This window comes from Suncus etruscus, chromosome 2 (genome assembly GCF_024139225.1).
Source record: "Suncus etruscus isolate mSunEtr1 chromosome 2, mSunEtr1.pri.cur, whole genome shotgun sequence".
Lineage (NCBI taxonomy): Eukaryota > Metazoa > Chordata > Mammalia > Eulipotyphla > Soricidae > Suncus > Suncus etruscus.
This window is the reverse complement of record NC_064849.1, coordinates 125926009-125939883: the sequence shown is the minus strand read 5'-3', so window position 1 is coordinate 125939883 and position 13875 is coordinate 125926009. Positions and strand designations below refer to the sequence as shown.

Sequence of the window (13875 nt, the reverse complement as noted above, 5' to 3'; positions counted from 1 at the left end):
ACAATGCGTAGTAGAAGAACAGATTCATTAAGGAAGAATATGGTAGAGGTCTTTTCTATATAGATTTAGTTGTTTAATAACTCACTTAATTTTTAATTAAACAACATGCATTCATAATAACTTAATTATTTGTTACAGTCAGTATATAGTTTGACTCATCAACATATTTTACCAAGTATTGCATTTTTCTCTGCATATTAATTCCGTCTACATCATTTCAGAAATTGTACTCTGAATTATTACATGATCTAGGCTGGGAGAAAGAGACACAGAAGCTACATAACTCTGTGTCTGTAAGTTGTGTTTCTTCTTTTGCTTTTATCACACCAATGTTATTATACTATGGAGTCAACATGGCAGCCAGAAAGAAAAAAGTGTAAAAAGATACCAGAGAGAAGACATGAATACTTTGTACAACTTGAATTCTTTTTTCCTTCCTAGGATCACTGCAGCACTTATTAAAATTACAAGTTATTTATTTTGGTTTATATGTTACTTTATACTGATACAAAAGTCTCTGTCTTATCTCTTTAAGCTGCTTAGCATACTTTGAGGAGTATTATTCACTCCTTTATAAGTAGTACTATAGAGTACAATAATGTACAATAATGTTTTCTGAATAAGTGAATATATTACTTGAGAATTTTTCATAGTTTTCTCGATAATATATTTTCCATAGAAAAGAGAATTAAGAAATGGGGTATGAGACATATAGTGACAGAAGCAAAAAAAGGGAAATTAAAGACCTCTTCCCATTTTCCTAGCTCCATTGTCAAAATCATACATACTACATGATTGTACTGTATGACTTGTGTACTCAGATACATTTGCAACAATCCTGTGTCATACTGACAAGACTCAGGACAATGACTATGGTTTCTGCTAGCTTTAAAATATTATGGCAATAGTATGGCACCCTTATTGTCCATCAGTGATTATGAGTGAAGCCAGTTGTTAATGACACTTATCTTCAGAGCAACGTCATTTGCATTAGGTCATATTTATACATAAAGGGAATATTTTACCCAATCTAGAACTGTCATTCTTTTTTTCTTTTTACTTTTTTTTCTTCCTTTTTTGGGTTTCAGGCCACACCTGGTGATGCTTGGGGGCTTCTCCTGGCTATGCACTCAGAAATCACTCCTGGTTTGGGGAACCATATGGGATGCCGGGTTTTGAACTGAGGCCTGTTCTGGGTCAACTGCGTGCAAGGCAAACACCCTATTGCTATTGCTCCGGCCCCTAGAACTGTCATTCTTTAAAATACTTCTGAATACTCACCCTAAGATATTACTTATGACTAGTCATCATAAAAGAATTTATCTATCTACCAAAATTATGATACCCCTTTTTAATTTCTCACTTGATATTTTAATAAAAGTTTGTATGCTATCTCCCTGGAATCCAAAGAAGAGAGTGACCTTTTAAATCATTTTAATATTTTCTCAGTTCTTATTTTATAAACTTTCCCAGTGTATGGGTCTTTGGAGTACACTACAAATCAGTTGGCAAAGACTTCTTATAAACAATATTAAAATCTCCTGATTATTTTCTTCACATGGCCTTTATTCTCCCCCAATAGAAAGTACCTATAGCCGCATTGATCTGGACATATTTTTCTTTCTTGCCACCTGATCTGTTAAGTCTGATGAAGTTTTGCCTCACAGACTCAAAGACAGGAGAGAAGTGGTAGTTAGAAAAGCTGAATAGAACTGTTGATTATGATTGACAAAGGAGCTCAGTGTGTGTGAGAAAAACAAAGAGATCTTTGTGTGGTGGAAGCATGTGACCAGCTGCCCCAGTTCAGCCAGAGCAGTTCCATTTGTTAGTCTACTTTTCTGGATTATTTTCAAGATTCTGATTGAACCTGGTCCATGCTACTACACCCTGCCTACTTTCCCCCCATTCATAGTTGGGACAAGAAAGAGAAGGACTCCTATAAACAGTTCTATGATTTCTTTCATCTATGAGATCTTCTTGTTTCTTAAAACAGATTCCAAATATTTTTATTCCTATTTAATCAGTAAAATGTATAATCACATTAATAAATTATATCCTGAACTATTTTATATTGCCCCTTCGTTGTAATACATTATAAAACTTAGTGAAACAGACAAATATACATGAAAGAGAAAGAATATAAATTGAATATAAATATAAATTAAATTTGTCTTTCTGTCTCCCTGTACTTTAATGCACCATGACTATACAACATGTGTGCATTCAATTCTTTTTCTAAGTCAAGGCAATTATAAATAGAAAAAAAAAAAAAACAGGCAAGTCTAAGAAGCGTGATCTGCTTTTTGAGATCATTAAGGGAGGTGGCAGCAAAGGTAACTGCCCAGGTGTCTGGATCAGGAGAAACACGCAAAATTACAATGATGTATCCAATATTGGGGATCTGGAGAACTGATATCTAGTCTTACCCATGTCATTAACTAGGTCTGTGACTCCGAGACAACCATTTAAACTCTGATTTTTATATTACTGGTAAAAACAATAGTTTTCCTGCCCAATTATCCTAATTGCTGCAAACTTATAAGGAGAAGAGAGATTTACAATTTCCTGCTTCTTTTTCCTGGTTGAAATGAATATCAAACAAAACAATGGATTTTCAATAGTATATTAAGGGATAACATTGAATAGGACAAAATTACTATTTTTTTAAAGACCATGTTAGGGAGGATTATTTTTCTTATAATTTTGCATGAATAAACCTAATTCAAAAGACTTCCCCTCTCCACTCTCTTCTAGATACGATTATTAATAAGAATTTAAGCCTTTTACTTTTAGATTTTAGGAAATAATTTCTTGACACACTCTCTCTCTCTGAAGATTTTAAGAACATAAGAGGTATGAAGAGGAAGTTTTTAGAGATGAGAGTACTTAAGACATCCTCTTACCTGCTGTATTTATTTTTGGATGAAGATTTTAAACCTTGGAGAACTAACTGATTTTCTCATGATCGCATAGCTTTGAAAGGAGTTACATTAGAAGTTTTGATACTGGTACTATGGCAATAATAGAGTGAGCAGTCATTTTTTTTGCATGCAGACAACCTCAGTTTGATCCCTGGCACCCCATATGGTCCTCTGAAGCCAGCTAAGAGTAATACCTGAAAGCAGATCCAGGAGTAATATCGAGCACCACTCGTTTGGTCCCAAACAAAACAAAAACAAATAAACAAAAGCAAAAACAAAGACCCTTGGATTCCTATCTTGGAATTTAATTTTTTCCCCAGAATGTTTCCACAATTCGTCCCTTCTTTCAGTGCTGCTCTTTAGGACTGATTCTTACAATCCTAGACTCCTAATAAACTTTTCCTTTCTCAAAAACTCTGTTTCTCTCCCCTAGAAAATCCTGATGACATTTTATCCAGTTTAGTTCTCCATCAGAGTCCTTTCCTTCTCAAATATCCAAGGCTTACAAATTTATCTTAAACCTTAAACTGTCTCCCCTTTCTCCCTTGTTTTAGACTCCTCTACAGATTGCCTTGCTCATTGCAAAGGGTATTTCCTTGTCAGGAAAGAATTGTGGATTAGATGTCAGAGTGGCCTCTTCAAGTGTCATGAAAGGTGTCTGTCCTTTTCAAAGCACTGACAGCTGTTGTGTGAGTCACTCAAAGTCAAACAACATTCTCACAGAGTGTAAAAATAAGCAGGTAAAAATAACTTTCACACTTAAGTCTCACACCAGAAGTAGGCGTGAATTATTTGGAGAGGAGAATTTAGAAATGTATGATAGCAATGATAAGAGCTGAAATAGGGGTAAGTGGATCATAGTCCACTTCTAGCCTCCTAAAAGTTGTTTCCAGTGTTTTTTCCTCCCAAATAGTTAGGAGGGTCTTCTTGTTTCTTTTAGCCTTCTCTTTCTCGAAGTCCTGTCAGTCATTCCTCCATTTACCAACTCCATCTAAACCAGATACTATTTGGTATAATGTGAAATTCTATTTATGTTCCATTTTCAATGGATCTTCCTTACCTAGTTTTTCTACCAACTTAGTAAATTAAATATTCACTAAGAGTAAGAAATATTAAATTTTAAGATCCATGTTTTTAATGGGATAAAAAACAAATTTGTGAATTTGTTTAACACCATAATTGCAAATGGAGTCTTAATCAAATTCCCCATTATAAAATGTAAAATGTAAAAGGCAAAGGTTTGTCAAAATTTGGGGCTTGGGGAATTAGGGGAGTTACATACCCAGTGATGATTAGGGCTTATTCTTGGCTCTGTGCTAAGGAATCACTCTTGCCCATATTGGGGGACCATATGTGGTGCCAAGGATCAAAACAAGAGTCAGCATATGCAAGCCAAAAGCCTTAACCCCTAAACTATTTCTCCAGCCCTCAGATATTTTTTTAAAATTGGAGTAACTCCTGGTTGTAATTTGAGGCCACCAGGACTACACCCTAGTGGGGTGATACTCAAAATTGCTAGGCATGTGCTCTGCCAGCGCTTGAATTATCTCCCCAGAAAGATGTGTGTGAGTGTATGTGTGAGTTCTATTAAATCTTGACTTTGTTCTTATAATATCCATATAGTATGCCAGAGGAACAGAAAGTAAAAAAACAGATCACCAGTACAATATTTTGGAACAAAGAAAAGTTGTATGTATTCTATTACCATTTTGATATCTAGAAATATCTGACTATATAAGTATTCTCTCAACTGAATTATTGGATAAAAGCTTTCCAAAACTTTCCTGTTTTTTATCCTCCTTCACTAAATGTTACACCATTACATACTTGAAACTAAAGCATCTAGATAGTCCCTTAAATTTAACATTTGTTCCATTAATGATTTTTAACCTTTAATTGACTGGCTTTCAAATGACAGAAATATGATAAAATTATTTTCTTTGTCTCATTCTTAATGTTAAGGATAATATGAGTTTAAATTGGAAAAATTAGAAAATGATGCAAGAATTGAACAAATTTTAGTAAACAATGAGAAAAGATAAGATAGCAGATATTAGAGTCTTTGAACAAGCCTACAACATTTGAAAAAGAGCAAGACATTAAAATCCTATGTTTCCTGAAATATGTAGCAAAACTCTTGAGATAATAGGTCTTTTAAATCATCTTTAGAGTGGATGAGACTCAAGCGTAAAAGGTGGAAGAAGAGAGAGGAAGACCAGGAAGTTACTAAAGGAAGCTGGGATTGCTCGGACTGATTTTTCCTCTACTTACCTCCCACTACAGACCCTATGTTTACTATGGTGCATGGTATTGGCTAAACTCTGGTCAGGCTCTTCCCTCTAGGACTCACTAATTGGACACGTGAAAGGAGAGAATATCCACTTTGCTTGTTCATCTCTCATTCCTCCAGTTCTTCCAGAAATAAAAATTTTTGATAGCAAAAGCAATCTTTCTTAGTACTAAACTCTGATGGCATATACAAAATAATTCATATATTCTACAGGATTTTGTAAGAAAGTATGTTACCCTAAAATCACACATGTTCTCAAGTGTACATGTGTGCATATGTGTGTTGAGCATGTGTAGAGGTACAAAGTTACTAAGCTTTAACATTTGGTCAGAGTCATGATACTTATAACTTTTATAATTTTTGTGTGTGGGAGTGGTTTTCCAGGTGATGCTGAGAAGAGGAGGTAAGAGGTCCCTCCCTGGGGATTCTCAGTACTTGAATGTCAGGATCAGTTGAAGATACTACATCAAGATGCTACTTGAAGTACTACTTTAAGATGCTACTTAGAGTCTATGGTTACTGGGGATTGCCAATAAAAACTGAGTAAATTGTAATGTGTTCTAGACTTTGAAAATTTCGCAAGGATATATGAATTAAGTTAAACACAATATATCATTAAATAATTGTACATTCATTTTTGTATTTTTAAAGATGATTATTAAAAGTTGATCACATATAACTCGCATTGTTTTTTATTTGACTGTGCTCATTAAAGGTCAATTTTGATTTCAACCATTTGAACTATTGCCATTCCTTTATCTGCCTAACCACGGTTCTGTTAATAAATCTTAAGACTTCTTTGTCAAGCATGTCTTTGGAGGTAAGGGGGAACAGAATTGCTTTCATAATCAAAGAGAAATTGAAAAGGAAAATAAGTCAAAAGAAAAAATAACCAAAACTCCAATAGTTATAGCCAACAAACTTTCTCCATGATAAAGCAAATGCGGTTACTTTTTATTGTGTCAAAATTTCCATTTCTTGAGTAATACATCTATGTTGAGTATAAGAAGATTTCAAAATTAGAGTGAACAAGAGAGAAAGAAAATTACAATTTGATCAGATTCCTCTGACAATGTGCAGGAAAACTGAATATAAAGAGTCATGCTTTAAGAATTCTTGGTGGAGAGGCAGGAAAAATAGTAAAGCAGGTAGGCTGCTTTGTCTTCTATGCCTTTAATCCTTGGTACCCCATATGGTCTCCTGATCATCAGGAGTGATCCCTGAGCATAGAATCAGTAATAAACTTTGGGATTTTAGGGTGTGACCCAAGCCCTCTAACCTCTTCCCACTCAAATTTCTTGTTTGGACTTAGAGGAAATACATCACTAAGGATGCAATGTCTGTAGGGTGTCCAGCGTAAGAAGCTGTAAACAAGGAGTTGGGTGAAGATCAGTCACGACATATTCCAATCAGAGATTTGCTTTAGAATTTAGGGAAATAGTGGGAGGAAGAAGTGTTCAGGGGGCCCAGCAGTCCTTTCTGGTCATTCTCAGTCAATTAAGACAGTGATTGAATATGAGGGCCCCAGGATTTGGTGTTGGGAATAAGCTGGTTTACCATGTCCGTGCTGTGGTCTACCAGGTCTTCACCTAGCAATGTCTAAGAGGCCAGGTAGTCCTAGGTATTGAACTGGAATTTCGTGCATGCAAAGCAAGCACCTTAACCCCTGTACTATTTCTCCACCCACACAGAAACTGTTAACAAAAAGAAAACTACATCATAAAAGGCGATACTTTCGTAATCAGCAACCACAAGGACAGACTTATGTTGGTGACCTCAGATCAGGACTCTTGGCTCCTCTACCCTTATTTCTCAGCAAGCGCTTAGCCTCGTTAGAGTATTGCTTATTTTGGGACTTTTCATTCTACCTTTAAAAATATTTTGTATCAGATTTCATCTGTCTAAAACAATTGTGGTTTTAGAGAATGTAATTTTCCAAAATCCAAACAAACCTGTTTACATTCACGATTTAACCAGATATGAAGGATTTAAGAGCCAGCCCCGAGGAAAATAACACATCAACTTTGAATATGAAGAAAAGATGAAGCTGAAAGTAAAATACAAATGATAGCTCAGCGGTAGGGCATTTGCCTTGCATGCAGCTGAATTGGGAAGGATCTGGGTTCGATTCCCGGCATCCCATATGGTCTCCTGAGCTGCTGAGGTGATTTCTGAACACAGAGCCAGGCAGGAGTAAACCCTGACTTACTACAGGTGTGACCCAAAAACCCAACCCTAACCCCCCAAAAAAAGATTTACCCAATGACCATTTAAAAAAAGTTTTCTGATGAAAACTTTTTTAGTAGGCAATCAAAATTTTGCACCCTGCAGTATACTACCTGTTTCTTTCTTATCTGTCCAGGACAATTAGGGGTTCCTGCAAGATTGAATACATAGTTTCTGGCTCAACACTCAGGGCATTGTGAGATAAAAAAAAATAATGGTGATATTGACTTTCTTTTCTTTTTATCATATGTAGTTATTTTTAGCAATGAGGTTGGAGTGGGAGTGGAGGGAATATTAACATGCTGCCTGAGATCAACTCCAGGACCTCACATTTGCAAGGGAAAAAAAGCCTTACTGCTTGAGCTGCATCCTACAGCCGGTGGCTTTATCATCTGTTTAGTTTCATGTCCTAGGCAGCATTGTAAGTATCTAAAGAGAGTGACACTATCCATTCATCTTTTACTTTATTGATATATCACCTTAAATGTTAAAAGTGACTGGAACATAACAAATTCCCATAAAGAAAGTGCGTGTCAGAGGGCAGCCAGCAGAAAGGGGAGTTGCCTCTTACATCCTCTTCTCCCATGTTTGCCTTTGGCTTTATTACCATGGCAAACCAGTCACCCTAAGAAGAGCTGACCTTGTGGCTTGAGATTTTCCAAGCCAGATGTGCAGATGAATGTGCAGATTAACAACAGGAAAGCATTTTTGAAAAGCTTTCAAGTCGACTTGAACTTTTGTAGGTTCATAAGCACTCTGTGAGTCCAAGGCTTATGAACGAGCCTGTGTTCAGTGACTCTGGTACCTCGAGGCCTCTGGATGGGCAGGTATTTTGACACCAGGACACACAGGCAACTGTAACCCTGAAAATGACACAGCAGCCTACCCTATCCCTCTCACTATCCTTCCCACCCCCACTCGTTTCTACAAGTCTGGTTAGAAAAATTAGCCCCAGGAAAGTATAATGTGCATTGGAATAGGAGGAAGAGGTTGGCAGAGAAACAGTGACAGGAGAAAGAGCAATGTGGTCAAACTAATAGCAGAGTAGCCGAAGGGAGGTGATGATCTGGGAAGAGAGGCGAACCTGACAACCTTGCATTATGTTGTCAAATGTGAAACCAATGAAGCTTATTCCTTTTTAGACTGTGGGAAAGGACTATTATGACTGAGCCAGTTTCCCAACATCAGCCTCCATAACTCTATAAATGTTAAACAGATGAAAGATAACACTGGATACAAGACTCACAGTGGAGCCCAGTTGGAAAGGGTATGATAAAGGTCAAATGATAAGTGTTGCCAATATACAATCACACCCATTTAGAAACAAAACTTTATGTACAGACATCCTTTTTTTATACTATGCCCAGTACCAGGAAAATTCTTTAGCCATTTCTTTGTGTTACCCGTTATTCATATGAGATATAAGGAGAATACATAATATCCCAAGTGTGAGAGGCGGAAGTACATACCCTGAATCAACTGCCTTCTGCACAAAGGGGCCACTGTTGGTGCAGACCAGCTGTTGACCCAGACGTGTTGAACACAGGAAATGAATACCATGTATAGGACACATCACAGTCACTGCTGAACCCTAAACAGACAAGTGCTGGCAAGACTTCTAGAAGGTCTCAGCTGCCAAATTCCCTTCTGTCCAAACAGGACTTCCATAACTTGGTCAAACCAGGTGGTGATGGGCTTATGAAAGCACACAGAACTCCATCCCCCTTACTTTGCCTCTGCTCTTTCTATGTTCCCATTTCCCTCCATTTGGAGTAAATGGTAGGATACCCTGAGGCTCTTCTCACACAGCATTTAATGTGACTGAGAGTGCTGATATTAAGGCTGGTGTTGCCACTTTGATCTTAGCTCCCAGCATCTTCCTCTGTACTCCCACTCTTTCCATTCTAGTGATATCTGCTTTCTTTGTCTTCTTTCCTCAGTTTGGTTCATTTACAATTGTGCTCCTCAATTCCAAGTTATCCTCCTACTCTGTAAAGGACTGACTCCCAGTTTGAAGCCCCTGTCTGAACACCTGATTTAGAAAGTCATCCCTTAGCCTTGTCATCTACCCTCTCCTTTAACTTAATCCTTCTCATCTGTGTTCACCAGCTCCATAGTATTATTCTATAATTATGTTAACTGGAGAAAAGTTACTATCAACCCTTATTTTGTTAAGATAGTGTGCCTGCAGATTAAAAAAGATTTTCTCTTTCTCTTTCTAACAGTTGCTGGTGCTGAGACACTGCTTGATATATATGAGAGGAGGTATAATCATTTGCTGACTGACTGAATGATTGAGTGATGATAAGAATTGTATAAACTTAACTAGTCTGCTCTATATGACCCTGTTAGGTGGAGGGGAGATGTGATTCAAAAATACACCTCTGGCTTTCAAAATCCATGCTATTTTCTGTACACAGTTGCCATTATTGCAAAACTTACATTTGGTTTCAAATTTTTTTTTCCAGAGAAAAGTAAACAAATCTAGGCAGGAATCCTCAGGCCACTGTCACTGCCTGCATGAAGTGGAAGCGCTTTCGTGATTTATTGTGAGAAATTTTATTTTTAACCCTCCCAAATTTGAAAGCACAAGTTTTTCCTCTGAGAGAGTGCAATGCAAACCAAGATCATTTCTGGAAGAGTGAGAGCTATAAAGCCTCAAAATGATCTGTGATATTTTAAAATTAGCTTCTAGTAATGTGTGTAAGATAAAAGGATGCCTAGTGGACAGACAGAGTGGCACTTCCATTTCAAGTGAACAACTATTATCATGATTATAGTGTATTGTCCAAGTGGTCCTATACAGTGACTTTCTGACTCCACATGTCCTTTGATAAAAACAATTATCTTGGCAGCTGCTCTCTCCCTCTTGTATGGTCCTCATCACAAATCTACACATGTAAATGAATATACCTTAGATTAAACTAAATGCTAAAAATGACTGAGCACTTATATGATTGAACATAGTTGTTTTCACATATAGAAGTGACTGAGGCATGCTCATTTAAAAATTTAGAAAACCTAATGGTAAATCTTTAGAAAAGAAGAGGTTATAGAAGAATCTATAAAATATAGATATGCACCAACTGTGCAAGGGATAAGATTGTGAAAGACCATCAAAAGTGCAAGACTTTTCTGTGACAAACACCCTAATTAACTTTTCTGTGTGTTGTTTTTGGGTTATTGTTGGTGTTGCTTAGAGCTTAGTCCTGGCTCTGTGTTCAAAGATCATTCCTGGTGGGCTTGGCAGACTATCTAGGCTACTGGTGGTATTAGACCTTGCTCTCCAAGCCCAGGTTCTCCCTTAAGAGCTCTTGCTTGTTTCTGTCACTCTTTGCTTGCTTGCTTTCTTGTTTCAATCTTGTGTTCTCTCTTAAACACATATTCCTTTCCTCTTCTGTACCCTCACATCTTTCTACGCTTTTTGTTCAATAAAAATTATACTGCTTCACTAGGAAAAATAAATAAAAAACCTCTTAAATCATTCATATTCCAACATGATTTTGCAGATAAATGGTAACTACTTTAATTAAGCTTAAACATTTCTAATGAGATTTTTTTCTCTCTCTTTTTTTTTTTTGCTTGTTTGTTGTTTTTTGGGCCACACCTGGCAGAACTCAGGGGTTATATTGCTTCTGTGCTCAAAAATTACTTCTGGCAGGCTTGGAGGACCATATGGAATGATCGAATCTGGGTCTGTCCTGAGTTGTCCATATGCAAGGAAAAACCCTTACCGTTGTGCTTTTGCTCTGGCCCCAGTACTTTTCATATTTTTAATGTTTATATATAACTAAGCTTATAAATTAACTTGAAAAGGATAGGTTTTTTTTTTTTGTTTGTTTTTTTGGGCCACACCTGTTTGATGCTCAGGGGTTACTCCTGGCTAAGCGCTCAGAAATTGCCCCTGGCTTGGGGGGACCATATGGGACGCCGGGGGATTGAATCACGGCCCGTTCCTTGGCTAGCGCTTGCAAGGCAGCCACCTTACCTCTAGCGCCACCTCACCGGCCCCAGGATAGGCATTTTTATAACATTCATTTTTAATTTTTATTTTTGTTATATTTTATTAATGTACATATAAATGTATAAATGTACTATACATATATGTATACATATATGTAATATATACATGTATAAATGTACATATAAATGTATATATAATTTATTATATAATTCCACTTATTCAGTTTTTGAAAATATCAGCAAATATATTTGCTTTATATATAAATATTTTGTTTAGTATATTTAGGTAAATATCAGAAGAATATAAGCTTGAAACTGCAAGCAAGAAATGCAGGAGCTGGAGCAATAGTACAGCGGATTTGGAATTTACCTTGCATGCAGCCCACCTGGATTCTATCCCAGGCATCCCATATGGTTTTCCAGTCTGCCAAAAGTAATTTATGAGCACAGAACTATGAGTAAACCCTGAGTTATGTTGGGTGTGGTCCAAAAACAAATTAACCAAAAAATTTAGGAGTAATATTTAATAAGAAAAACTTCATTAAATTGTATGAAGAAACCTGGATACATATGTAAATACTATATATATTATCCATATATGGAAATATATTTAGAATATAGATTTATAATCTTTTGAATTTAAAACCAAGTTTTTAGTACCTCAATTAGATAACTGCATACATTGCTGAACTATATGCAACTATTGACTAAGCAGTTTCCACACTCTTGCTCTATTGCTTTAAAACAATTTTGAAATAAGCACTTTTATTCATAGGTCATTTTATGTTTGTGTGAGTGTGTTTGTATCATAGATCATTTCCATTAGATTTTTAGTTAATGAGACCATGATTTGGAGAAATATGTCCCCAAAGAATTTTGGTCCATTGTCCTTAATCTTTATCTAAAGGACTGAACTAATTTACATACCTTTGGCATCTGTTTAGTTAGTTTGTTCTCTTTTAATATTTTTTAATATTTGTTAACTTGTAGCCAATCATAATACTTATACTTTAGCTCATATGTATTTGGGCATACGTATTTGGACACTATCAGAAGTGCTCAGAACTCATTCTGGGCTCTGTGTTCAAGAATAACTTTTGGTGGTGCTTGAGGGAACCACTTACATAATGGGAGGCCTAAACTACCTTGATTATTTATATTCTCTCTCTCTCTCTCTCTCTCTCTCTCTCTCTCTCTCTCTCTCTCTCTCTCTCTCTAATTCCTACTTGTGCTTTAGTCAAGCTATAGTGCTAAAATCTAACATATATTCAAAGTTCTTTCAGGATGTGCTCGCTTTGGCAGCGCATATACTAAAATTGGAACGATACAGAGAAGATTAGTATGACCCATACTCAAGGATGATGAAGTTGTTTCAGGGAAATTAGAAGTAGTGTGCTGCTAAATATTTAACAATTATTTTTTTCAATTTCATAGAAGAGCCTGGCCAAGATTGGTAGCAGCTCCTCTTAAAGATTTGAAAGAATTCATTAGGAAATCCATCTGGGTCTGAGATTTTCTTTTTGGGCAGATGTTTGATTACAGTTTCAATTTCCTCAATAGTGATGGGGGTGTTTAGATATGTCTATTTATGCTACATCCTCCTTACTTAATTGTGGAAGGTTATAGGTGTCCAAGAATTTTTCCATTTATTCTAGATTCTCATGTTTAGTAGCATAAAGTTTCTCAAAGTAGTCTCTGATTACCCTTTGGACCTCTGCAATATCTCTCGTGATCTTCCCCTTTTCATTTCTAATACGGGTTATCAGGTTTCTCTCTCTCTTTCTTTGTGAGTTTTGCCAATGGTCTATCAATCTTGTTTATTTTTTCAAAGGACCAACTTCTGTTTTCGTTGATCTTTTGGATTGTGTTTTGTTGTTCCACTTCATTGATTTCTGCTTTCAGCTTTGTTATTTCCTTTTGTCTCCCTATTTTTGGTTCCTTTTGTTGGTCATTTTTAATTTTATGAGCTTCGTCATTAAGTTATTCAGGTTTGCCCCTTCTTCCTTCCTGATGTGTGCTTATAGAGCTATAAATTTTCCTCTCAGGACCGCTTTTGCTGTGTCCCATAGATTCTGGCAGTTTGTGTCTTCATTATCATTTGTTTTCAGGAAAGTTTTGATTTCCTCTTTGATTTCATCTCAGACCCACTGGTTGTTCAGTAGCAGGGTGTTTAATTTCCAATTGTTACAGTTTTTCTTTTGTGTGCCTTTGTAGTTCACATCTAATTTCATGGCCTTGTGGTCAGCAAAGGTAGCCTGCAAGATTTCTATCCTCTTGATTTTATGGAGGTATGTTTTATGTGTCAGCATGTAGTCTATCCTGGAGAATGACCCATGTACATTGGAGAAGAATATGTATCAAGGTTTTTTGGGATGAAGTGTCCTATATATATCTACTAGTTCTCTTTCTTCTACTTCTCTTTTCAGGGCTAGTATATTTTTGTTGGGTTTCAGTCTGGCTGACTTATCAAGTGTT

General features: G+C 36.4%; 1 non-coding gene across 1 annotated transcript; it reads left to right on the top strand.

Moving 5' to 3' along the window:
* The first annotated feature begins 12686 nt into the window (after nucleotides 1-12686).
* On the top strand, nucleotides 12687-12793 carry LOC126002328 (U6 spliceosomal RNA). The gene has a single exon (XR_007493068.1). It is a non-coding gene; the product is annotated as a U6 spliceosomal RNA (small nuclear RNA).
* Nucleotides 12794-13875: the final 1082 nt, after the last annotated feature.